Source organism: Lutra lutra, chromosome 3, assembly GCF_902655055.1.
Source record: "Lutra lutra chromosome 3, mLutLut1.2, whole genome shotgun sequence".
Taxonomy (NCBI): Eukaryota; Metazoa; Chordata; class Mammalia; order Carnivora; family Mustelidae; genus Lutra; species Lutra lutra.
The window spans coordinates 141,759,471-141,783,237 of NC_062280.1; the positions used below are offsets into that span (position 1 = coordinate 141,759,471).

Consider the following 23,767-nt stretch of genomic DNA (forward strand, 5'->3'; position numbering starts at 1 on the left):
CACAGATTGGTTTCTGGCTCCATTTATTTCAAGCCTCGTTTTCCCCCCCACTATCTACATAATTCTAATACCAATCACCATAAGACATATTGATATTTCAGTATGATCTCCAGCCCTGCAGCTTGTAGTCAGACTAGCAGGTGGTTGGCAGAGTGGTAGGAGTATTTGTGGAAACCAGTCCAATACCAGGACGCCTAGCGATAAGCTGGCTCTCATGGAAGTGACTGCATACCACACAAATATACCCTACTACATCCAAGCTGAATGTGTCTTCAAGTCTGCTTCCTTTTACCTGATTTCCGGAGCTCCTGATGCCATCCCAATGCTACGATTCACAAAGGAAAGCATGATGGAGAGGATGTCTGAGAGGAAAGAGAACAGTGGGCTTAACCAGTTGTCATTAAAATATCTTACTTTGCAAAGTTCTCAAAAACAACGTAACATGTTGAAAAATTGTTGGGACACTTCCCAGGGCCTCAAAAGGGACCTGTGCAAGTGAGGAGTCCCAAAGTTAATCCTAAACTTACTGTTCTACCCATAATGCAAAGGCTTCCTTTTCCCTGGTCTTGAATGCAGAGTGTGTTATCAAATTTGTAAGTTTTTGCCAATCTGATGGGGAGGACAAAACAACTTAGAACAGTTGTATCTTGCATCTCTCAAATTCTGAGTTAAATTGAGCATTTTTTTTCTTAGGCTTAAGAACCATATGTGTGGGGCGCCTGGGTGGCTCAGTGGGTTGGGCCTCTGCCTTTGGCTCAGGTCATGGTCTCAGGGTCCTGGGATTGAGCCCCGTGTCAGGCTCTCTGCTCTGCGGGGAGCCTGCTTACCCCCAGACCCCCGCCTGCCTCTCTGCCTACTTGTAATCTCTGTCTGTCAAATAAATAAATAAAATCTTTAAAAAAAAAAAAGAAAGAAAAGAAAAAAGAGCCATATGTGTTTCTTTTTCCGTAAACTCCCAGTTTATTTTTTCCCTCTTGTTTCTATTGGGTTGTTGGTCCTTTTCTTATTGATTGCTAGGAACTCTTTATACATTGGTAGATGCATTTTTATGTTTATATGAGCTGCAAATCTTTTTTATCTGTTGTTATTTATTTATTAATTATCTCTTAGACTCTTTAGTATTATTTTTTGGTTGAGGAATAATTGGCCTCTAACTTTATGTTAGTTCCAAGTATACAACATAATGAGTTGATATTTGTATACATTTGCAAAGTGATCACTACAATTAGTCTAGTTAATATCTGTCACCATATAAAGTGACAAAAATTGCTTTTTCCTTGTGATGAGAACTTTTGAGATCTACTCTCTTAATAACTTTCAAATATAAGATATAGTATTATTAACTCTAGTCACTATGCAGTACATGACATCCCCAAGACTTCTTTATTTTATAACTGAAGGTTTGTAAACTTTGACCCCTTTCATCCATTTTTCTTCCCTATGTGTGTATGTTTTTGTTGCTCTTATTACCACACTGAAAATATTAAGTTATTATATTGTTAACTTTACCATGATTTCATTTTTTGTATTTGAGTATTTGATACACATGGTATGGAAAATTTTTTTTTTTTTAATTGATGGTTTATATGAATATTCTAGCATCTGTAGAAGACGGAGTTCCAGACATTCATCAAGGAAAGAGTAATGTTCCTAAGTCTCACCTTAAAAAAAAACTATACTTCTAATTGAAGTTTAATTATTAATATGCTTCCTTTAATGAGTTAATATTTATTGGACACCCATTATATGTTAAGTCTTCACGTTTCTCTCATTGAAAAATGCAACTCCATGAGTGAAAGAGTTCCAGGTAAAGGAAGTAAAGACTCGTTTACTGTCAGAAACAGGAATAACAAATAAATATAATGCTCTGTGGCCAGAAATAAATATTCTTCATGCTTCCCAGACATCTTAACGTTTATAGTATTATAGGTGGTTCTGTCCTTTCTTCATGGTTGGTGCCACATGCTTCCTGTGTGGGGACGAGCAACCTTCCTTTGTAGTGCAGGTAGTTATTTTCCAAGAAAAGATCAAATGCTCCTCTCAGCTGGAAACACCCACTCTCCATGTTGTTTCAAAGGGTTCCTCACTCCTACATTCCAGACATGTCCAAACTAAACCCTGGTCAGAAAAAGACCTGGCCCTGAGTTTCAATGCAACTTGTTGTCCTTTACTCTGGACTTAGATCAGAAAAATGTGCGTATTCTTCACTTGTGATTATAATTTATTAATTACGTAATAACTTTACAATACTTATTCAATATTCATCATTAACAAAAGTAGCCTTTATTCTTCTTTGGTGTTCAAAGATGAATCACGACCTGGATTCATTTAACATTCAGTTCTGTGGTTCTTCCCTCAGTGCTTAACAGCTCTTTGAGCAAATTTAGGGAACTAGAACCTACTTATTTTTGAAGGAAAGTGCCATTTCTGCAGCATAATCAGGAACTAAAAGACTAAAGTAACATTAGAATTGAAAGGTGCCTCTGAAATCACTTGGTTCGATCCCCTCATTTTTAAAGATGAGGAAGTAAAGATCCAGAGAACTCTGAGGTTAATAACATGTTTCTTATGTTTATCCCAAGTCAGCACACCCATAAGTAATACCTTCTTTATTTTTATTTGGTTAATTCATGTGGTTAGTATGTGAGTTTGGTTTCTTTTTAAAATGTGTAAGTGTAAAATAGCTGGGAGAAAAAAAAATTATCCCAAATCTCTCTACCAAGGGACAGTCACTGTTAAAGGCAGCATGACCATCACTAAGGGAATGAGCTTTGGAACCAGACAGTGCCAGACAGCACCCCATCATTTAACCCTTCCAAGTTTCAGTGTCTTTATGGCCACATGGGAGATGATAGCATTCACCTCATGGTGCAGATTAACATACATTGCATGGGTAAAGCTTTCAGGTCAGTGAGCTAAATGATTGTATGCAATTCATATTAGCAATTATTAGTGGTACCGTTGAGATAGTACTCCATACATTTTTGTACCATGCTTTTTTTCACTTACTGGATCCCATGCATTTTCCCAGGGCATCAAAGAATCTTTATTAATACACATCTTTTATGTCATGACCATCTTTATAGAGAAAAAATGGAGGTATTTTCCATTTCAAAGCCAAGGTTACATATACCTTCTCAAAAGAAGAAAAGCTGAATCAGCAGCTGCCCACAAAGGGGGAAGGAAACAAGGGTTAATTAAGAGGAACTATTTTGGAATAAACAGCTGGATTTACAAGGGTGTGCATGAGAATGCTTTGATGCATGCATTTAGAGAGTAAAGGATATGGAATAATTGATGGCTATATTGGCAGATCAAAGTGTCTCAAGGGCATGCAGGCTGCGGAGTTAAACTGTTTGCACTTTTCTTGCATTTAGTGTGTGTATTTTGTGAGCATAATAATAATTTGTACGCACACAGAAGCTTTCATCTGGGGAGGAGCTCAGAGCACTTTGAAGATGTTAATAAGAAAAAGACCTGCTAATTAAGATTGCTTAAAAATAAAAACTCTCCTTTCAGCATGTTTACATGCTTGCCAGGAGGATTCCAACTTACAGAGATTTGTTATCACAAGTGAGTTGTCCACATTTTATTTTTAAAACACATTGTTGGATTTAGTGTACGGATAAAATCCTTTTCTGGAGGGTCACACCACATGGAACAAGAATAATTCAGTCTCTGACATGTTGATTTGGAGATCATACTTTTACCCAGAAAATGTTGAGGTTAGAGCAAAAAGCAATACCATGTTGGATATTTGTAGTGAGTTTTCAGTTTCAGACTAAACCCACCAAAATATGCTTAGAAAGAAGGACAAAGCATTCCCAGACCTTTCTGAAATTATATTTGCTAAAGTAAATTCAGATAGCAAAAATCGTATCTCAGTGCGTGGTGAAAAGGATGACTTTGTTAAGGCTTCTACAAGCTTACCCCTCAACTTCCCTAGATCCAACACACTAAAGCAAATCTCTACATAGATAGAGTCAATTCATGAAACCTTTCCTAATCCAGCTGTTAGAACTAGATGCCTCCCTTCTCTCGGCTCCCTGGGCAGTGAATGTTATTTGTTTGAAAATATTATTTGTATAATGATTTAGTGTTTGAGTCTTTTTTTCATATGTCAGATATTTATAGTTCTTTCCCACCAGAGAGAAAACTCCAATTAGGCAAAAATATATTTTATTTGTTTTAATATCCTGTAGAGGGCTTAGCACAGTGTATGATCCTTAACACCACATGCCCATTAATAATTATGTTCAAAAAAATAATTATTATTTATTTTCTTGTATTTTTTTTATTTTTTTAAGATTTTGTTTATTTATTTGACAGAGTGAGTGAGAGAGTGAGCACAAGCCTGTGGGAAGGGCAGAAGAAGAGGGAGAGGCAGACTCCCTGCTCAGCAGGGAGTCCAACACAGGGCTCCACCCCAGGACCCTGAGATCAAGATCTGAGCTGAAGGCAGATGCTTAACTGACTGAGCCATCCAGGCGCTCCAATAACTATTTCTTTTAATTAAGAATTTTTATTATAGCAGTTTTGTAATAGAAAAAGAAATTGGATACAGCATCAATGTCCATCAACAGGGCAAGGGCTAAAAAAGTTATGAGACATCTGTACAATGGGATACTGTGTCACTATTAAAAAGAATGAGACAAACTTGAAAAATTCCATGGTCTATGGAATGAACAACTCAAGTAGAAGAATATGTATTTTAGCATCTCCCTTTTGCAAAAATAAGACGAAACCAAACGGGCAATTGAGAGATGCATGGGATGAATGGATATAGAGGGCTAGCTAAATTTTTTAATTATTCATAGAAATTAGAGGACCTGGGGGAACCTGGGTGGCTCAGTCAGTTGAGCGTCTGCCTTTGGTTCAGGTTATGATCTCAGAGTCTTAGGATGGAGCCCCATGTGGGCTCCGAGCTCAGTGGGGAGTCTGCTTCTTCCTTTCCCTCTGCCCCCTCCCCCAAATAAATACATAAACTTTGAAAAAAAAAAAAAAGAAAAGAAAAGAAAAAGAAATTGGAGGCCCTGAAAAATATGAGCAAATCATTGACAGTGAACATTTCTGGCACATGGGACTGAGGGGAGTGGGCTGGCTGTGAGAAGAAAGTCCCTCACTTGTTACCCTTACCTCTGTATTGTTTGAAGTTTTAGCAGTGAACAAGTATTATTTTTGGTCATTAAAAAAACGGAAATTTTTTATTGACTTCAAGTTTGGATTTGTTGAACTTGCCTTCGGTCAGGCAGATAACCTAATATCCCATATTTCTGCACTTCAAGCCTGTCTCCCTGACAGAGCCTCTGGCATGGAGCGAGCTGGAAGGGACAAAGCCTTCCTTTTTCAAGAGTAAGCATTTAGCTGGATTCACAATGACTCCCTTGGGCATCCTCCTGGGGCACCTTTCCAGGGCCTTGCTTTCTAAATTCGGTATACTAATGGGTTGGGACAGATTCCCTGGCTGACTTTGGAAGTTGTCAAAATCTCTCTGGTAACTTTCCTAGGCTTTTTGGTCTCTAACAAGACATGGACCTTTTTCAGTTGTAAATCAGCTTACATCAAAATTCAAGCAGGAGGCCATGCTGCCGCTGAAATCCTTTCTGCTCCCTCATTCTAGCCGCGAGTTCTCACTCCCTTGAAACTCCTACCTCGTGGGGTAATCAGAAATAGCCACCTGGGCTAATTTCCTAAGTGGCCATTCTCTTGTTTTGACCAGCAGGAGGGGTGTGATCTGTTTTCCACATACAGTGTGTGTCAGTTGGCTTGCTGCCAGCCTGATTCTCTCAACAGAAAGGAAACCGAACTCTCTCTAAAATCAGAGGACAAGAGGGAATTTGTGGGAATATTGCAGATTAATCCACTTTGCTGTGATCTGGCCTGGCCCATTTTTAGAGGGGGCTGGTTCAGGGTTAGTTTGTGGTTACATAAACTTGCCAGCCATCCGGAAGAGGAAACAATACCCTCTGGTGGTAAGATTATATCCTGCACCACATACCCTAAATTTCAGCTCTAGGCCAGGTCGCCTTACTTGCACTTGTACCTCAGTACACAGGAACATTTTTAATCACAGAAATCTACGCTTTTTTTAAAAGTTTGTTTGTTTGTTTGTTTGTTTATTGTAATCTCTACACCCCACAGGGAACTCAAGCTCACAACCCTGAGATCAAGAGTCGTGTGCTCTACAGGAGCCCCCAGAAATCTATACTTAAAGAAATCAACCCCACCTTTTTTTTTCTTAAATTTTTATTTATTTATTTTGACACAGAGAGATCACAAGTAGGCAGAGAGGCAGGCAGAGAGAGAAGGGGAAGCAGGCTCCCCGCTGAGCAGAAAGCTCGATGTGGGGCCGGATCCCAGGACCTTGAGACCATGACCTTAGCTGGAGGCAGAGGCTTTAACCCACTGAGCCACCCAGGTGCCCCTCAACCCCACCTTTTATCTTGAGTGATAGTATAGAAATACAAATGGTAAAATTTCCCTTTCCCAATTACGCTTTTATTGTTCCGAGTTACTGTGTTAAACAATATGCAGATCAAAATTATTAAGTGCGCTATCATTCTATTATGGAAAAAAATTCCCATCATTCTACAAACTACAGAGCTGAAGTTGATTTTTGAATGTACCATTATTTATGGTGTTGTTATTGTTATGCTTCTTGGAGGTCCATTTTGTTTTCAGAATGTGTCTATTGGTGTGGTATAGGTTTTTGTCGCTCAGAAGTTATGCCACTATGTTCTGCTGCATGCAGCAACGTTCAGATGTATTCATAATCATAGGTTCCAGTTTTCTTGCTAATGTATCCACTCGAATTGTCACAGTTGGGTTGACTGCAGGGGAACATTATCACACCAGCTGCTCTGGCTCTGTAATTAGCAGGCCTGGTATGTCATGTTTGGTGTAAGCTGGAGTTCCTGTGGACTCTGGACATTTGCCTTCCTGAGTCTCTGCCTTTGACTTTCCCTTTGGGAATCATGCCATAAAGGTCACTGTTTCCTGTTCCAAATATTCCTTTTAGTTTCTGTTTTGTGAGAACTCTGTATAAAGCTTTTTCCCTTGACCGTTTGTCCTCCCAGGCCTGAGACTGCTTCTGCAGTCAAGAGAACTGAATACACCCAGGATTCCTTCCTGGGAACTGGGCACTTGTCTTTGAAGAGTAGAGTGTCTTTGGAGAAGCTTGTGGCACCAGGATTTGAGGTGAGAGAGGAGGAAGAGGGGGCTGAGCCCATCATTTAAAACTTGCATTTGCTTCTTGTCAGAATGCTCATGGGCACTCAGTAGGTGACCGACTACGCTGGTCTGTCTGGGATTGAGGGATTGTCTAGGACATGGGACTTCTAGTGTTAAACTGACAAAGTCCTGGGTAAACTGGACTAGTTGGTCATACTGGTGTGGGTTTAGGACTGTATGAATCCTTTCTTTGCTCCTCTCACTCTCTGTAGGTAATTGCTCTTCCCTTTACCCCAGATCCACTGAGAGTTGTTTCTTATGCATTCTATTAAAACCCATGATGACTGGGGGCGCCTGGGTGGCTCAGTGGGTAAAGCCTTCGGCTCAGGTCATGATCTCAGGGTCCTGGGATCAAGCCCTGTATCAGGCTCTCTGCTCAGCAAGGAGCCTGCTTCCCTTCCTCTCTCTCTGCCTGCCTCTCTGCCTACTTGTGAGCTCTGTCAAAGGAATAAATAAAATCTTAAAAAAAAAAAACAAAAAACCATGATGTCTGAAAATGACAACCTATTAAGGATGTACTACATTTCAAACATGTTAACCATGGAAAAACCTTTCACTGGGGTTTAAAAATTACATAGACTTTACATAAACATGAACTTGAGACAGACCTACTTACACCAGTCTAAAGAAGAATTTCTCATCGTTTCTAGGCACAGAGTGAAGGTTGACTGTTAGGTGCCACGTCTGGTGCTGGCGATGGGGAACTGAATGGGTACACAGATAAATGCCACAGAATGACCAGCACTATGAGAGTGGTGTAAGAGGCTAAAGAACAAAGTGATTACTATGGGCTGGGATACCAGGAGAGGCTTAAAACAAGAAGTGGGATGTGGAGAGAGCTAGAGAGGAATCCGGAAGAAAGGGTAGACTCTAGATAGAGGAGAAGACTTTTCCAGGCAGTGGAAATAACAGCCTATATACTCAGAAATGCCTGGGTAGGGTGTGCCTAGGCGAGTTGCTCTGAAGCTGAGTTTTCAAATGAGGGGTCGGTTTGAAGAGGGTGTGTAGGACAATTCTTGTATTTCTATACGGCTGCTTTTGCAATCACTGTAGACCCAGTGAGCACATCTTTACCGAACAGAGGGAGCCCTTCTTTTTCCTCCTGTCCCTCTGCCAGCTCTTTGAGGTTAGGCCTGGCATCTTCAAAGAATGACCTGACTGTCTCAGTAAATATTTGGGGTGCAAAGAACTGGAGCATTGTGCAAGCCCTGTGTGCCCACTCCACCCTTCCTCCTATTGAGTCCACTGCAGAGTGGGGCGGCTCACAGAGTATGACCAAGGAAGCCATCCTTCCCCTCCTTGTAAACAAGCTTTGGCACAGAGATAAGGAGCATCGGTCCCTGCACCCTGTTCTCAGCAAAAGCAATGAACATTTGTACATGAAATGGGACTGTTAAATGACTGCTGGCTTCCTTTACACTTTATGGTTCATTAGTGGGTTTTCAATGACCTTATCGTAGACTGGACATAGCAAAATATCACGGCACAATTTTACCAAAATGGCCTTTTGTTTACACAAATCCCATTGTTCTGTGTCGAAAGGAAACCCTTTCCTTTCCGGGCAAAGACAACGTGAAGGTATGTTTATGAACTGGATAACAACCACTGTCATGAATGGGACCAAGGAAGACAGAAGTAAACATAGAAGTTGCCTTCAGTGAGGTTTGGAAGAAAGGACCTGAGGAAGGTTCTCGTGCCTCTTCTACAAGCTTTCCATCTAAAAATTCCTTCTCATGGAAAGAAGAGCTTTAATCTGTAAATTCTCCTGGGAAGATTACGACTGTCTTAATTCTCACACTGACAAGTCCATATCAGTGTTTTCCCTTTGGTGAGTAATAGGTAGGGCCTTGAATGCTTAAAAAGAGATACCTGCAGATATGAGAAAATGCTGCCAAAAAGGAAGGCTTAGCATCTTAAAATCAGATTTCTTGCACCTAATTTTTTTTTGGGGGGGGGGGAGAAATTTGTCATAGCTTTTATTTGAAATGGCTTGAATCACAACCACACTTGGGAAAATGGTCTTTTGTTTTCCTTGTTTTGGACTTGTAGTTTCTTAATACTGTATGGTCTTGACCGTCTACCACCTTCCTTTTGTTGTTCAATGTCCTTCCTTTTCTCTCAAATTCTTTTGTAAACTATTTTAAGCTGCCCCATTCTGCTCCTGAATTTCCCCCTTGATTCCCATTGGTTGTATTTATTAGCTCACAATGATTGCTTCCTTTCTCAGATCTGGAAGGGCATAACTGTGCTCAGGTATGACTCTGGCCCTTAAAAAACATGAATACAAGGCATAAATATCATTAAGTTGATGACTGCATCTGTTAGAAATATTTTGATCACTGTTCTGATGCCATTTGTTTTAACTGAAAACATAGGTTGACAACTAATATGTATATGCTGTAAAAAATGGGAGGAAAATTCCACTAGACAATGTGGATTAATCAGAAGCATTTGTTTTTAAACCCTAGCTTTATGCTTCTTTTTGTGCCTGTTGGTCCTTAATCATAGCTACAGCTGAGACTCCTTCTCTCCCCATTCTTTGAGTCTCTGGTATCTCCTTACCCACATCTCTTTGTAAATCATTATCATTTCTTTTAATTTTGCCATTGTTTCTGCCCTTGGTCATGTCAGTTAGATCACTGTCATCTGAATTAAATGCTAAGATAGAGGGTTTACAATTAAGTTAAAATGTTTCCTTGGAGTGGGTCCAATTCTTCTTATCTTTTTGGATAAGCAATAGCTTTCAAGGTCCTGGCTGGAAGATTGTTATTTTGAATTAAGGACCCTTATCTGCACATAATTTGAACAATCCCAGACTACAGGGGCATTACCCAGGTCCACCAGACCATTCTTCATTAGCGCTGTTCAGTGTGAAAGTCTAGAGAAGAACTTGGGCAGCCATGGTGGACCAGGCAGCTCAACAAAGAACATCCGAAGAAGCTACTCGGAGAATATTCTACCATTTATGTCAATTTAAATGCCACTTCCAAGTCATACTGTTCTCTAAAAGTTCAGTTAGTTCTGGTTCATGGCTCAAAGCGCTTTGAATGTATCAGCCCATTAGCCCTCTGAGGCATTCCCCTGAGTCTGAGAGCGGACAAGTGGAAATAACCCAGTTTCCAAATGTGGACTCAGAGGCACAGGAAGCTTAAATAACTTCAACAGGATCACTAATTCAGGCAGCAAACCAGTACACACATGGGACCGAGAGAGTGTCACAGTGTTCCATAGGCCTGAATGTGGTAACCTCTGCTGGTGTTCCTATAACTAGCAGATCTACAACACTGTGGTGAGATAACCCACCTCTGTACTGAACTCCTCCTTATCCCTGACACTTGGGAGTATTCAAGCTGACTTTAGGGGACATCATTCACAAAGGAAAGTTTTGTTTCCTGGGCCATCTTCTTTCTGGACTAGAAATGCCAGGATTCAAAACTTGGCCCTACCAGAGTGACCCTAAGCAGGTTTCCTAACCTCACCATAACTCAGTTTCCTCATCTGTAAAAGCAGGATTAGTAATAGTATGTCCCTCAGACAGGGTGCTGTGGGGACTGAACAAGTTAATTCATGTAAAGCACTTAGAACCTGACACATAAGTATGCCATAAACATGAGTTATTTCTCTTATTCTTCCTCTCCTTCTTTGGGAAATTTTTCATGCCAGGACCTTCCCATTCTCTTACTTCCTCTTCTTATCAAAATAGCAAAGGATCCAGTATCAGCTATTAATATTTTAGTGAGAAAGAGTTTCATGTTACGTGGGCCAGCTGGTTTGCTTATCAAGCGTTATCTCTAATTGTGGGATGAAAAACTTGATTCCCGGTTTAAGGAAGGTGGGGTACCATAAATGTTTTGAGGGAGTAGGGGAAGGTGGGAGATGAGAACAGGAAAAACCTCAGTTAGCCTTAAAAATGTCTGAAGGAATCTGCTTAAGTATTTGCAACGTTCATCTTCTGCTTAAGACCCGTCTACCCACTTGACCAGAGCAGTTTCCTTCTTTTTTTTTTTTAAGATTTTATTTATTTATTTGAGAGAGAGAGAGAGAGAGCATTAGTGAAGAAAGGTCAGTGGGAGAGGCAGACTCGCTGCCAAGCAGGGAGCCCGATGCAGGACTTGATCCTGGGACTCTGGGATCATGACCTGAGCCGAAGGCAGTTGCTTAACCAACTGAGCCACCCAGGTGCTCCCCGCCTTCCTTCTTTTAAAACCCTCTCCATCCCTGTTCTGTTCCTTCTCTTCTCAGCATGAACAACTTTTCCTTTACTCGCTCTTAGTATTTTATCCTTCTTTCCTCCTACTCTAGACCAAGACCTTTAATTGCCAGGAATTCAGGCCTGTTTTCGAGTGTCTTCTGCTCTGCTCCATGAGCCATGTCTAGCCTTGGTTCTCTTCACCCCAACCCTGCTTTGCCTTGATGACACTGTTGTGTAGCCAAAAGTGAGAAGATTTAAACTATGAAAGTATAATTTGCATATACCTGTTATGCTTGGTTGTCTATTGGCATAATAATATAGAGTTTATATTTTTAAATATATAAAACATTGACTTTATTAGACTGTATTTGGAAATAATGAAACTGTTCTCATATGCTTGGCGTTCTTAATTAATCATTGTCTGTAGCCTTATCATTTGATCACAGCCTTGTCCAGAGCGTTTTTCCTGCCAGGCATGTGTAATTAAATACATGAAACTCAACTCCTAACCCTTTGCTACGTGGGGGAGACAAAGGTAAAGAATGGAGAGGAGAGAAGACCAGGGGAGGGTAGATGAGAATAAGAACTCCCAGAGGCCAGAGATAACTTTCCCCCAGGCCTTCCCCTCAACATCACCACCCAGGGGTAATATTTTAAAACCACAAGCCATAAAAATTAATGGTTCTCAGATTTAAGCTCTAGTCATCTTTGAAAGACAATCTACCTTTCAAAGCCCTTTTTTTAAACAGAAGTAGAAATTACAGTTTATGTCGCAATTTTAAATGACCTAAAAACTTAACAAAAACCCTGGCCACTTCTTATGGCGCTGGGCAAATCTGAAGTGGTTGTTAATTTCTTAGTCAGTGTTTCCCAACTTGTTCATTACTCTTTTTGTGTCCTTTGTTTAAAGCTTTTGTATTAGTATATGAAATTCACAGGCACTTAATTTTTTTTTACTCACTATCTCACCAACATCCTATTAGACATGTCTTAGAAGCTTCTGTGCGTATTCACGGTAACCCCAAATAACAGATTTTTACTTCCTCTGCACTAGTCTCCTGTTAAATGTTTTCCTTGGCATTGTCAATCATAAACCCCTTATATAAAATCAAGATCACACCTGTTGGCATAGGCACCAAATGTCAGAAGGAATGTGTTCAGTGGACCCAGCTTTTAAAAGTTGCCTCTGGTTTTTCAGCTAGAGTAGGCAGTATACCTGCCCTCAACTATAATCGGTTCAAGATATATTGCTTTTTTTTTCTTCTAAGATTCTATTTTTTTAAGCAATCTCTACACCCAATGTGGGGCTTCAACCCACAACTCCAAGATCAAGAGTCACACGCTCTACCAACTAAGCCACCCAGGCACCCCTAGGACATAGAGCTTTTATTTTTGGTCCAATAATGCAATGGTTTCCAAACTACGTTCCATAAATACTTTAGGTCAACAAGGGATTTTTGAGTATCTTTAAAAAAAAAAAAAGAGTGTATCACAGAGTAAGCTTTTGATCGATGCATGTTTCCTGGTTCATCTTCTCCAGTGACCACTCCATAACCAACTATTGCTCTACAGGCAATTACGTAGGAATCTTGCCTATGTTTGAACACATAAGATAGGATTCACATTTTATAAGTCAGGTCGTATTTTGCATGTATGCTAATGTTTATCAAGTACTTTTTATATGCTAGAATTGACTTGCATTATTTACAGTAGTCTTCTTAAACGCCCTGTGACGTAGGTGCTCTTGTTACGCCCTTCAACATAGGAAGAAGTAGAGACCTAGGAGAAGAGAAAACTCACTCAAAGTCTCGGAGTGAAAGAAATGAAGAGAAGATTGAAGCCCTAGCATTTGGCTTCCAAATCCAGGCTCTTAAACACCCTGCTGTGCTAACTCCTTAGCAGCCGGAGGCAACTGCTGCAGAATAATCTTTGATGAATCAAGCTTTCCCTTTGTATGGTATGTTTGGCCCTCCCTTCCAACATACCCACCTTGATATATGTATGAATTACAAGCTTGGAATTTGTGTGAATCATGTCCCAGGGGGCACCCTTGTGCAAGTGAGTCCCAGGGCTGCTTTCCATGCAGTAAGATGAGAGTTCCCAAATTCCACAGGCCAGTAGAATGGCAAAGACTATGTTGTCTGATGACCATTCTTGTGCTACGACCTCCTCCCAAAGGCCAGCAGGAGTCAGGGAGGGGAACCCAGGCCCCTGCATTCCCCCAGCTCTTTCAGTTCCTGGATGCGCTATCTCCTTCTGGCAGCCCATATGTCTGCAGGGGCCTTTGCAAGGGGACATTTCTCCATTTGGAGGGTCTCAATGAATTAACTGTTCTCTTATTATTCCGTCTTGTCAGTCTCAGTCTGAGTTGCCCTGGGAGGAGATGGATTTTGCTGTGGATGCCCTATGGTCCTGACCTGACCAAACCCCTTCATAGCAAATATGGTCCCTGGAACTCACCACCGCCACTCTGAAGTCTGCAGGCAAGCCACAGGGACTCTATTCGTAAAGCTCCTCCACCCCTCACTCCCCACAGTTTATCCATTATGAGGACTGCTCCGTGGCCTAAGACACCCATAACCCAGGCTAGTTCAGGCAGATGGAGCCCTTGCCTCTCAGGATAGCTACTCCATGGATAGGAATGAGGTAGATAGGCTCTCTGCCCTTCTCAGAAAGTCCTAATGCTCTTTCTTGTTCTTGGTCCTCCCAAGGTCGCCTTATTTATCCAATAGCAGCTTACTCCACTGGAAGGACAGTGCAGACATCTAGGATGATGAATTAGGAGAAACTATGGCAAAAACAAATCCAAGTTTTCTTCTTCCCCATGACTCTGGGATGAGATCCCTCCTCAGTGATTCTTATGGGTCTAAGTCAAACAGGCTATCTTGTCCTCCCTTCACTTCAGCACCATTTCCTGTATTTTTATGGCATTTCTCTTTATGGCCAGGAATCCATCTATCCATCTGTCCGTTTGTTCACCCCCTCCTTCCCTCCATTCATGGATCCACTCGCTTACTATAAAGTGTTTACAGAGCCTCTCCTCTAAGAGGATTTTCAAGTATTTGGAGTTACGATGATTAATAATAAACAGTCCCTGCCCTTCAGGAGCTTCTAGTCTATTAGAAAAAATTGAAAAATAAATAGGCAGTTATAGTTATCACATATTGTAACAAGTAAGGGTTATTGCCTTTCTGAGCACAAAGGGGGCACATGTAAACGGCTTTGATCATCCCCTTTTCTTTCTGGGAATCAGGCATATTCTATCTCATTGTGACTTCTGACCAACCTCATTAGACTCTTCAAGGTCAGGGCTAAAGTTCAGTTTATAAAAGGGAAGTGGAAAATGCCACACTCTGATAATGAAACCAGCTCACTTCAGAAGCAAAAGTAATACTGAGAGAAAACATGTTTTCCAGCTTGAGTCAGCTTGTCTTCCTTTCTTTTTTCAGATGACTTATTTGGAGCACTGGAAAATGCTAGTATCTGAGTTATCAAGTCCCTTACCCAGTCAATTCAAAATATTTACCCTGAATTGCAAATTTACTTTCCAGGCTTCGTTGGGTGCATTGCAGTGTTTACAGTTGAGGATGTCTCAAAAGTACAATTATTTTGTCATGCACCTTAACTCTGAACATGTTGATGAAGCAAACTACCTTGTAGTTCTTTCCAAATGTTCTAGACCCAGTAGGGCACTCACATTTCCAATGCATCTCAACTTGGAGCCCTGCTGCTGCTTCATTGCACCCTACACAGGTTTCTGAGGCTAGCTTTGACTTAGACCTGCTTCACTTTCCCAAGGGCAACATTTTGCCCTTCATCCTACTGCTTCCAAAATGTATTAAGTTAAAGGTCTTTTCATTCTTGGATCCCTTATTCAGTCAATTCTTTTGCTTTGCAAAACACCCTGATATTTGTAACGAATACCCCGAGTGTCTCGGCCCATTGTTGGCCTGATCCAATAATAGCTCAAATATCCAAAAAATCTTCTGGTATAGAAAAATAAATACAATTAGCACCTGGTAGATTCTAGACACTATGCTAAGTCTTTTAACTTAGGTGATTTCATTTAACTCTCAAAATAATCTTATAAGGTAGGTAGAACAGTACCTGGTACCCAGTGGACACTCATAGAACACTTGCTGAATGAATGAGGAAATAACAATTCCTATCTTACAATCTAGAAAACCACAGATGAGAGAGGTCATGTCGTTTCGAGACCTCTTAATGGCCAAGCAGGTTTGCCTCTTCCTTGTCTGTGCCCCCAGCATGTGCTTTAGACCAGTAAGTCATTAAATATACTCTCTGAGAAGGCTTATGTTGCATAAGCCTTAGGGTGTCACCATCTGACGCCCTAAGGATTTTCTAAATCATTGTAATCAACACTTACTAAGCCCCCTCAAGTAACCCAAATCCTTTAATCCTCAAATGTGAAAGCAAAAAGTGAGGCTTTATCTCTGTGTCTGTGTTAGATAAAAGTCTCTCCTGAAACTCATTGGTCTTGGGTATCAATTATCCAGAGAAGCATAGAAAAAATTCTAGGAAAATTCACATGGCAAAATTAGTTTTAATGGCTTTAATTGACGTAAGAGCCATGAAGTAACTCTAGCTTCCTGACAAAATCTCTGCCACATCACCCCTTGTCTGCCCCATTGAGCTCCAACTCCTTTCCAGGCTTCAGGTCCCTCCTCCCTCTCTCCTGCTCCCAGCATGCCCCTCTCTGTCCTGAGACTTCCACCGTTCCCCCTTAGTGTATTGTTACGTGTGAGCCATTGCTTATGATCCATCCCACACCTGAAAGACTTCTGTGTCTCCCCATGACTCATGTGCACGTGTGTGTGTATGTCTGTGTCTCCTCATGACTCATGTGCACATGTGTGTGTGTGCATGTGTATCTGTGTCTTCCCATGACTTATTAAAAGTAAGGCCTTTTCTCATTTCACTTACAGTCCTGCCTCCTTTTCCAATAGTGGACATGTGCTTTAGTGGACATTTGTAGCACTGGCTGTATAGTCTTTAGTCTTGTCTTCCCAAGTGGACTGGACATTTTTTGATCCCATCTTAAGATACTCCTAAAGATGTCTTAATTATTTCTGGGTGTGAGAGGTAGGCGGTGTTAAGTCCTATTAAATACTATTGATAAACCACCTTCATCCCCTACTGGGCACCAAATAAAAGAGGAAACCTGACGTTTTCCCACCCATCTTGGCCTTAGTTCTGAATTTTTTCTACAAAAAAAGGATAATCTTCCTGGTAATGTCCATTTACAATTTTCTTTGTCTCCTTATACTGGACTGTGGGCTGTGTTCCTCAAATCCAACAGGCCCAAATATGAACTCTCTATTTCCCCAGATCTGTTCCTTTGTGTGTCTTCCTTATCTAAATTAATGATACTACCTCTACCACGTCACCACCTAATTTAATCATATAACTCTTCTCCACCCACCCTAACTTCTCTCTCTCCTAAATTCAATCAGTCAGCAAGTCCTTGTTATTTATCTACTGAATATATTCTAAATTGTCTACTCTTTCCATTCCCCATTATTCCTATCTTAGTTCAGACCCATATTATTTCCAGGACCGTTGCATTATTTCCTTATGTGATTTCTCTCCTCCTGTCTCTCCTAACTCCCCTCCAACCCTTTTCCTATATGGCTGTGTCACTCTCTTGCTTAAAAATCTTTCAGTGACTTCTTATAAAACCCAGTCCAATTTTATCATGATTTCTAGCTTAATTCAATCTAATCAGAAAAAATCTGTGAAATCTCTATGTAAGATACCTTGCTAAGATTTTCTTTGTAGCTAAATACATGACCAGTATTAGCAGATGTTTCATCAAAATAGGAAAGAATATTATGATTTTTGTCTCTAATTCACAAAGAGAAAGGTCTATATTCCTTATTTGTAGTGTCCATATCTTGACATGTTTCTACTAAATTGGGTTCAATTATATTTTTCAGTAGAATGTTTGTTATTTTGTGTTTATTTGATATTTGGAATTGAAAAACCTACTTACCAATAACTATGTTATAATGGTGTTTTGTCAGTTTCCTTATATTTCTAGTTTGTTGGTTTGTTTTTGTTTTTTAGTTGGAAGATATATTTTAAGCATTCATTTTTACAACTGGGGAAACTTCTTTGTTGAGAAGATTTATACCATTATTTAAAAAAAAAAAAAACTTTGGAAATAAAAATGTCTTTCATGATTTGACTTCCCTTTAACTCTCCAAGCTTTTCTTCTGCTATTCCCTACTTTTCTCTTACATACCACTAATATAGCCTGCTTCTGGTGTTTCAGCTCTTTCCAAATATACTTATAATATTGCCCTTCCTGACATTCTTATGTAACTATGACTCGACCTTCGTATCTGAGCTCAGCAGTTATATCCTGAAACTCTTTGTAAACCCTCAGCACCTGTACTAACCTGTCTTCTCATGTCCCACCTTATGTTATCTGTGTACACGTCTGTGTTTCTCACTAGATGGTAAGTCCCTTAAAATCATGGACCAGGGGGCACCTGGGCGACTCAGTCATTAAGCATCTGCCTTCAGCTCAGGTCATGATCCTAGGGTCCTGGGATTGAGCCCCGAATTGGGCTCCCTGCTAAGAGAGAAGCCTGCTTCTCCCTTTTCCACTTACCCTGCTTGTGTTCCCTCTCTTGCTGTCTCTCTGTCAAATAAATAAATAAGAACCTAAAAAAAAAAAGAACATGGGCCATATTTTCATCTTTTTTTTTTCTTTTGCTCCCACACAAGGCCTGAAACATAGTAGGTCGCTTGATTTTCATGTATTGTACCCGACCAAACTGAACTCCCAATGGTCACCACACTTGGAGACTTGTCCCATTCTAACCCATCCTCCTAATGTCCAACATGATTGATCATCTTGGGTTTCCATCATCCCTTCACTTCCCACTGGATGTTCAACCTGACTTCTCCAGTATAAACTGGAGTGCTTAACCAAGAGGTGGCCTCTCGTCTAAGTTTTTTTGCCTCATCTTCTGGGAGTAACCACCTCAGGGTTTGTGCTCTCTTGCCTCAGAAGTGGTTTCTTGTGATTCAGCATCACCCTCTAGAGACTGAGTGGTAGAGAGATGTGCCCATCAGACATCATGGCCTTTCAATACTTTTTGTTTGGGATCTATGCTCTTCAAGCCACTTATAATTGTTGTTGAACTTATTATATTGAAAAGTTGTTGATCAATAAACAAGATCACCTATGATCATTCAGAAGTTTTATTTTTCATTATAACTGCATTAATTTGTATTTTGTGTTAATTAATTAGCTTCTTGAATAATTAGATGTTTTTTAAAAGATATATTTATTTATTTATGAGCGAGAGAGTGCAGGGGGAGGAGCAGAGGGAGAGGGACAAACAGAATCTGCTCAGAGCGTGGAGCCTGGTGTAGACTCCAATCCTAGGACCCCAAGAACATGACCTGAGCTGAAACCACAAGTCAGGTGCTCAACTGACTGAGCCACCCAAGCGCCCCTTGAAGAATTAGCTTATATAACCATTACTGATTTATTCAGAGTCCTTAAGTTATAAAAACTAAAACTCAATCATACTAGCTTGTGTGTGGAGCAGGGGGAGGATCCTTTAGGTGCAGCAATAAGGGAGCCGGATATCATGGGAATTCATGAACAGAGCTTATGATAGAGTTGAAACTTTGGAGAACTGAGCCAGGAAAGCTGTCAGAACCTGGGCCGGCCCTCCCTCCCTCTCTCGTGGGTCTTCTTTCCCATTACCCTTTTCTTTCCCTATACTCTGCATATCTTTCCATTTCTTCATAGCATCTACATATTCTTATTGCATTATGAATTTGACTTACGCAATTTATCATGGCCTCTTCAGCTTTTCTCTGTGTTAATTTCATTCTCTCTCTCTCACTTTCTTTTTCTCCACCCCCCCCCCCAATTTTTCAGAAAGAGAATTGGTGTCAGGTTAAGCTATGGATAATGTGTCTGTAATTAGTCAACTTTGTTTTATCTCTATGACTACTATTTTGGTCAAATGACAACCATTTCTCACTTGAATCAGTACAATGATCTTCCTACTACCATCTTCCTCCACTCCCAATCCATTTCCCATATCTTTCAGAGATTTCCCATTGCCTACATGATAAAGTACAACTACTTTAACTTCCTTATAAGACACTTCATGTTCTAGCCTCATGACCTCGTCTCCAGGTACTTCACCAGCCTCATGTCTTACTTCTCAATCTTGTACTCGGCCTCACATCATACTGAAATTATTTAAGTTGCTTAAAATATGCTGTGTTTTCTCTTACCTCTAGTTATATGCTCTTCCTTCCATTTGGAAAACTCTTCCTCCTCTACAACTGGCCTTCTCTTACTTAGCTTTCAGCCCCCAGCTTAAACATCACTTCTTCCAGGAAGTTTTCCTTGGTCAGGTTAATTGACTATGCTGCTAGATGCTTCCATAACCTTCTCTATCATAACAGAGCAATTTATGTCTGCCTATTTAATCATCAGGCTTTCTAGAAGAGTGTAAGACTCATGATAGCAAAGAATGTGTCTGTTTTGTTCACCATTGTATTCCTGGCATATAACAGTCACTTAATAAATATTCGATAAATGAGTGTAGGGCCTACCACAGGTAATTGATATTATTGGAAGCAGGGTCAGTTCATGGCATATGGATGTAACTTTATCCTAACTAATGTGTCTTAAGCAGGTATGTGAGAAGAGAATCTTCCCTTAGTAGGGGCTGTGGTGCTGTTAGACAGCATGATGGAAACATTTAACACAATTACCCAAAATCTGATTTGTCAGATTTGGTGACCCAGAAGATTAAATGACTACTAGGTTGTGAGAGTCCTGTGAAGCTCAGCCCGAAGCAACTTAGTGACTGCCCTCTGCACCCCCATCATAACGAAACTAAAATTCCAGCTCCTTGCCATGACCTGCAAGTGCTCACATGATGAGGCCTCTGTGTGACACTCTCAGTCCATCCCATCCACAGTTTCACTCACTCAATCCCTCCAATAACGCCAGATGTTTCCCATCTCAGAGCCTTTGCACTTTCTGTTCGTTCCGCTTGGAGCTCTCTTCCCTAGATCACTGTACAGTGGGGTCTTCCTTTACATTCTTTGGTTCTTACCAAAAACATCACCCTCTTCAGAGAGGACCTCCCAATAAAAGGGTCCTGACTTCTTCATAATACTCATCACAAACTAAAATTATCTGGTATGTTTGCTTGCTTATTCTTTGCCATCTCTATTTAGAAGGTAAGCTCTAAAACAGCAAGGAATCTAGATGTATTATAAGAATCTAGAACAGTATTTATGACAATAGTTGCTCAATACATCACTGAATGAATGAATGAAGGAATGGCAAGGCTTGGGCCCAGAGTTAACATAGGATTTTTTTAAATCTAAACCTTCTTCAGCTTTGTACTACTTTATTGTTTCCTAAAATAAACATAAGAAGGAGATAGTCTCATGAAATATATGTCAACTATCCCAGATAGAGGACTGTATGCTATCCACTCTTCCCTGCAGACTCCTCCAGGATCCCTCATCTCTCCCTGACCCACTTCTGACCTTGACCCTCTATCCTGACAGCCCAGGGCAGGGTCAGACCTCAGCAGTCTCTTTTTCCCTGCTGGCTAGGGCCATTCTGGGTACTACCCAGGCTCCTGGGGTCCATGCACAACAGAAGCTATATGAATAGCAAGTATTACTTGGAATAGGAAAGAGAGTTAGAGCTCTATGATACCTGGACTTCTTCCTGTCTCACTGTCCTGGATGCACAGACATGGGCCAGTCTCTTCTTTAGTACTGTGCATGTAAAGTTGATTGACCAATATCTTGGGATGCAAACTATCCAAGAAAGTACAATTCTGCAAAAAGATTTAAATATGCATTTGTCAGAATGGTCACTTGTCAAATGTTTCTGTTCCACCATTCCATCACTTCATCTGTAAGTCTGGCATCAAACCCACAGCAGTGTTGGTATCTATAGATTCAGGGAAGAATCACTGATACCACTAAAACCAAATGATCTCAGTTCCCTTTGAAATTGTAAGGACTTTGTTGAGGAATGACACAGTAGTCCTGCCAGAACCTGAGAAATACCTTTGGAGCCCTTTGCACAGCACACTGGCCCAGCAGGAGCATTGTATACAAGTCGATCTTAGAAGTGGATGGATTGCCTGGTCATCCAGCAAATGAGGCATTACGCGTTTGTCTGGTTGAGAAGAGATAAAAAGCATGGATCAGACACAGTGAAATGTGGCCAATGTTTGGCAGGGGCTTTCCAATGAAAATAAAAGGTCTTAACAAAGAGTGGAGCTTGCATTTTCAGATCTCCTAGGAGAGAGAATTTGGTGTCTGTAATTAGAAATTTTATATCAGGTGTTAGATTCACAAAATGGGCCGGCCACTCTCTGGAAGCCTGACTGCCAAGGACAGAGAGTCACTGTGTTCACGGCCGGCTTGGGGCTGCCTGAGGGGAGTAACTTGTGGGTTGGTTTGAGGTCCAGACCTGGCTGAGGTCCAGCATGTCGAAGAGCAGCAAGTTATCCAAGAAGAGGCAAGGGCCAAGCACCAGAGAATCTGCAAAGACAAAGAAGCTACTGTTCAACCCTGACGAGTGCCAAGAAACCTCCTTTAACCTCATTGCTTTTATTCAAACATTTAGCAGGAAACTCATCCTTATGCCTTTCATGGTAAAAATCTTCTGGCCAGGATTGAAATCAGATAACATAAGGATAGATGTATTTGAAAGTAAATGGAAAAATGGGAAAGAATGATGATGTCGTTCTCTTAAGAAGTCTCAGTGGGCTGGGAATTTGGTGGTTTTGAGGTGAATTCAATTCTTCATTTCCTGGCACTTGGATATTTATCTCTGCCTTTGCAGGGGATATAGTGACTCATTTGCACACAGGGTCATACAGTGATTTCTGGATGGTGATAAACATTCAGAGAGACAAGGTTAAGGTGATCTGAGGCCAATTTTACCAATTGAACTACAGTGTTTAGTTCATAGGTTGTTTTCCTAAATTAAATCAAATCAGTAAACATTTATCAAGCATCTGCCTATCATACGAGGGGCTAATATGCAAAAATGAGCAGGATTTGAAATGCAGGGAAATGAAAAACAAACTGGCAGCATGGAGCTTATAGTTAATCTTTTTCTGAATTGTCTCCACAGTTAGATGCAGGAAGGGAACGAACTTTGTAACAGCCAAAAGGGAAATTTTCTGGGAAATCTCCCTTAATCTAGCCAAAACAAATATTTAGATCTGGGAGAAAACAAAAGTTAAAGTGAATGTAAAACTGGTCTCCACATTAATATGCTAAGAAAGTCAACCAACTTTAATAAAAATACTGAATGTTTACTATGCGATAGGTACTGGTTTTATGAAATTAAAAAGACTTGGCCAACATGCAAATTTAAACATGTATTATTCCATGCAGGAAGATGTTCCATTGTCCTCATTTGCGGGGGGGGGGGGTGTTGTTGTTGTTTAGAGATATTAGTTATAGAAGAATTTTTTTTAAATATTGTATTTGAAGCTCATGAATTTGGCAAAATCTATTATAGATTCCTTGAGTATTGACAGAGCTATGTGGGTCATGGTATAATTAGGTGGATTTGTACTTGGTTAATTGGCCATAACCAGCTGCACTGGTTTGTTGAATGATGGCTGCAGCACCCCTGAAGATTCTTTTCTTCTTTTTTTAGATTTATTTATTTATTTATGAGACACAGAGAGAGAGAGTTTGCAGAAGGGAGGGGAAGGGAGGGGAGGGCAGAGGGAGACAAAATCTTTTTTTTTTTTTAAGATTTTATTTATTTATTTGACAGACAGAGATCACAAGTAGGCAGATAGGCAGGTAGAGAGAGGGGGAAGTAGGCTCCCTGCTGAGCAGAGAGCCCGATGCGGGGTTCCATCCCAGGACCCTGAGATCATGACCTGAGCTGAAGGCAGAGGCTTTAACCCACTGAGCCACCCAGGCCCCCGGGAGAGAGAATCTTAAGCAGACTCACCGCTGAACCCAGAGCCCAACACATGCAGAGCTCAATCTCACAACCCTGAGATCATGACCTGAGTTGAAACCGAGAGTCAGATGCTTAACCAACTAAGCCACTCAGGCACCCCATCCCAGAAGATTCTTGAAGACATTCAGGCTGTTGGGGCTAACTGAAATATCACATACCTTTGCTTTGCATTGGAATTATATTGACTTTATTCAGCCAACACTAGCTGAGAAAAGCAGGAATGAACATTTAAAATGTATGTAATTCATTCATTCCTCCAGCTAACCTAAATTCTATCCTTAAATCAGGTTATACCACCAGAAGATATATTCCAGGAC

The 23,767-nt window shown here is 40.7% G+C and overlaps 1 protein-coding gene across 2 annotated transcripts in view; it reads left to right on the forward strand.

Moving 5' to 3' along the window:
* The first annotated feature begins 7,063 nt into the window (after positions 1 to 7,063).
* MED4 (mediator complex subunit 4) overlaps positions 7,064 to 23,767 on the forward strand; it is a 46,827-nt gene continuing 30,123 nt past the window's right edge. The window contains exons 1-2 of one of the 2 annotated variants that reach the window (XM_047723428.1): positions 7,064 to 7,197; positions 13,188 to 13,379. The gene's annotated coding sequence lies outside the window, so the exon portion shown is untranslated. The remainder of the gene's footprint in view (positions 7,198 to 13,187; positions 13,380 to 23,767) is intronic. The other variant, XM_047723427.1, reaches the window with a different exon arrangement.